This window comes from Tachypleus tridentatus, chromosome 7 (genome assembly GCF_004210375.1).
Source record: "Tachypleus tridentatus isolate NWPU-2018 chromosome 7, ASM421037v1, whole genome shotgun sequence".
Classification (NCBI taxonomy): domain Eukaryota; kingdom Metazoa; phylum Arthropoda; class Merostomata; order Xiphosura; family Limulidae; genus Tachypleus; species Tachypleus tridentatus.
The window spans coordinates 1,092,289-1,096,228 of NC_134831.1; positions in this window are offsets into that span (position 1 = coordinate 1,092,289).

Consider the following 3,940-nt stretch of genomic DNA (forward strand, 5'->3'; position numbering starts at 1 on the left):
GGTGCTTTGCAATAATGTTTTTTTCTTTGGTATGTATGTGTGTTTTCCTTATAGCAAAGCCACAACGGGCTATCTGCTGTGTCCATTGAGGGGAATCGAACCCCTAATTTTAGCGTTGGAAACTTTGCAATAAAACGTACCAAGTATTGACGGGAAGGGATGAATACAACTTGGAGGAAAATATTGTTCATGTTGGGGCATTACTGAAAATATCTCTAGACGGTATAGCCTTGCAGTTTCATGCGTCTATATGGAGCCATTGAACTCAGGCTTCAGGTGTAAAATAATTCAGAGGTCGTACTAGAAGTTCTGAAGCCGTTCACTCACTTTTCTAGACGTTCGCTATGATTTTAATGCCGAACATAGAACCACCTCCTATTATTATGGGGCCTTATCGGCGAAACTTGCGACCTACTCAGGTTAAAATAATCAACAAAATGTTCCCTGGAGGGACAACAATAAGTGTAGGGACTTAAAAAGAAAGACTATCTACGAGAAGGCGTAAAAAAGCAAAATATCGACTTAGCCTGTGTCATAATTGGTTACAAAGAATTTTGAATAACATTCAAACAGAAAGCCTTGTGACCAAAGGATTACTTCGAAATAGATTTGTTTGATCTACGAATTTTCGCGAAATGCAACATTCAAAGGCTATTTGTCTAGAGTCTTCATAATTTTGAACCGATAGACTAAAGAAAACCCAAACACCCACCGCCAATTCTTTGGCTACTCCAGTTTGACCGAAAAGTATGACCTAACCGTCACTATCACGAAACACCCACAATCGTAAAGTGCGGGGCGTATTTTTACGGCAACAAACTGTGAAAAGCAAACCCTCAGATTTACAATCCGAGAATGCTAACCATTAGCCAACGCCCAGCCCGCATAACCCTCATTACACATGTACTGTATACTGCATGCATGTACATCACATCACACCGTTTTTAACCGTTATACTATTTCTAACTTGTTACACTTTCACTGTCAAATTTACGAGTTTCGTCATTTATCTGAAGTGCACTATGTCACCACGTATTATATCAGTTACACCTTTCGGAATTAACACACACAGAACATTGTAATGTAGATCTCAGTTAAACTAAGTGTCACACCATCATGATTTATTGGATTGGACTGCCCAGGTGTTACACACACGTGTGCATCCCTGATTATCTGTAATTTACTTTTTGCACATTCGCACATTATTATATACATTAGCGTGCAGCCCTTCAAAAATGAATGGGCAAGAGTTACCACCCCTACCCACAGTATACCCTAACCTCAGATTTCGTAGCTAACTGAAATAAATAAATTTTTCGAAATCAAACTTGAACAATAAACAGGTAGAAAAGTGCAGTCGAGGTAGTAAAACGTCCTTAAATTTCTTTGTGAACCAATCAAAATTAAGATCGTTCATGAAATGATTTCGTGGCGTATTCACAGAATAATTGCTCCCAGTGGCACCGCGGCATGTCTGCGCACTCACACCGCTAGAAATCGGGTTTCGATATCCGTTGTGAGCATAGCACAGATAGCTCATTGCGTAGCTTTGTGCTTAATTCCAAACAAACATAGAATTATTAATGAAAACCAGTTAGATTAACAACTTCTGATACTTAGCAAAGCCAGTGCGGTTTTGGTGACTACGTTCCAACAATGGCTTTTATGTTGTGTAACTTAGCAACAAAGATATAACCCAATATTGTTGTCAGTCTATGTAAGAGTAAAATATACAGACAACAAAAGTGGAAGGTACTTTGTTGGTTTGTTAATTTAGAGTTTTCTTTGATTAAAGAGGTCTGTTTATGTCACTAAAAACGTTGGTGATATAGCAGAAAATAACTTAATTCATAAACGAGTTAAATTTAAAACTGAATCGATATTTTTAATTCCATGATAAAATTTATGCACTTAGCTTACGAAGGTTATCCCGCACTATGTCTTGTACTTATTGTTTCGAGATGCTAAGAGAATTCAAGCGTGATGTGACACACGTGATTTTTATGTAGGATTTATAATAAAGAAATGTAAATCCGTAATTAAAGCATTTAGAAGTTTGAATCTTTGTTTAGGGCCTTTGTTAAATTATGTTCGAAGTACTGGATTAAAATTACGAATGAAATAAAAGCTTGTTATCAGTGCATTTCTGAGTGTAGTTAATTATATATAGTTACCCTGAGTGTAATACAGTTAAGTATACATAATTCTTCATTGTTATTATTTTTTGTGAGAAATAGGGCATTGTTGTTTTTAAACAGGGATCAGACCATGAAGTCTTGTGTATTTCTGAAATATTCGTGAAGTTTACTTTTTTTTTTTAGTTTAGAGGGGTGTGTCGAACGTCGTGATAAATACTGCACTGACCGAAACGCCGTTTCGAAATCAAAAGATGAAACAGTCGAAATAAATCTAAATAACTTCAGCATTTTAAAATACGTTGGTCAAAGCCAGCTTGAAAGACGAACAGCGATGCGATGTTATCCATACTGTAGTTTCACCAATGAATTATTATAGGTTGTAATACGTTTATTTTTATACAGGTACTAATATCAGTGGTGGATCCATCCATGACTTTGGTTTCGTCAGAATTTCACTCTTTTTAAAGTCAAGGCTCATATTTTGGAATCAAATACGATATGAATTATATTCCCACGTAGCTATCTTGCCTGTACACGTGTTTTTGTATTTCAGAAATACTTGTTATAAAACTCAATAAGACGTCATTTATATGAGTTACAAGTGTATTAAGATATTAAAAAAAAATACGACCGAACTAACATCTACATAGATAGTACAACCTTTATTCGCGCCTCCGCTTAAAAGGGCTAAATTTCCGATTACAGACTTTTGATACGAAGTTTCGGATTCGACAGGTAAAATGTTTTGCCAAGCAATCACACTGAGTGTTACTTGATAGAAGAATGTTATATAAGTTTTATTTGTCTGGTCGTTAGGGCGTTCTACGGGATCGCGAGATCGAAACTTGTAACTCAACATATTCGTATTCAGTCATGGGAGCTTTATAACGTGACAGTCAATCCCACTGCTCGTTGGTAAAAGAGCAGCACAAGAATTGGTAGTTAGTAGTAGTGTTGACTAGCTGCCTTTTCCTCTTGTTTATCACTGCTATATTACGAACGGCTAGCGCAGATAGCCCTCGTGCAGCTCTGATAAAATTAAAATTAAACCTATCTCCTTTGGCAAGTAAAGGCCCAGCTTGGCCTAGTGGTTAAGGCATTTGATTCGTAATTCGAGGGTCGCGGAGTTGAATCCCTGTCGCACTAAACATGTTTGCCCTTTCAGTCGTGAGGGTGTTATAATGTTACGGTCAATCCCACTATTTATTGGTAAAAGAGTAGCCCAAACGTTGGCGGTGGGTGGTGATGGCTAGTTGCCTTCCCTCTGGTCTTGCGCTGCTAACTTATGTACGGCTAGCGCAGATAGCCCTAGTGTAGCATTGCGCGAAAATTTAAAACAAACAAACGAGTAAATTTTGGCTACTTGAACAGTTAAAGGATCTATGACTGATCAAATACTATACATGTATCTCTCAGCACATTACAAGTAAGAGAGAGTTTTAAAGACATCTTGTTGGACGTTTATTATTTTTTACTTTGGACTTTTAACATTTCAGACCTTATTTGAATTTCTGCCCTAATAAGTACGAGTAACTTATATTTCTCAGTTTTTAACCAGTTAAAAGCTTGCAGTTAATTCCATTTTAATTTTCATACTTTTTGCATTAAGTGATCTCAACCTCATGTTCTGTTCGTATATGTATTTGTTAAGTGTTCCCCGTTGGAAGTTATTTGACTTTTTTATCTGTTGGGAATTTACTTTAACTTGTTTCCCTATCGGGAAGTTATTTTAACACCAAAAATAAGGGAATTTAAATACAATTTTATTATGTATGTTATTTCTGTATGTTTTCTTTTGCTGT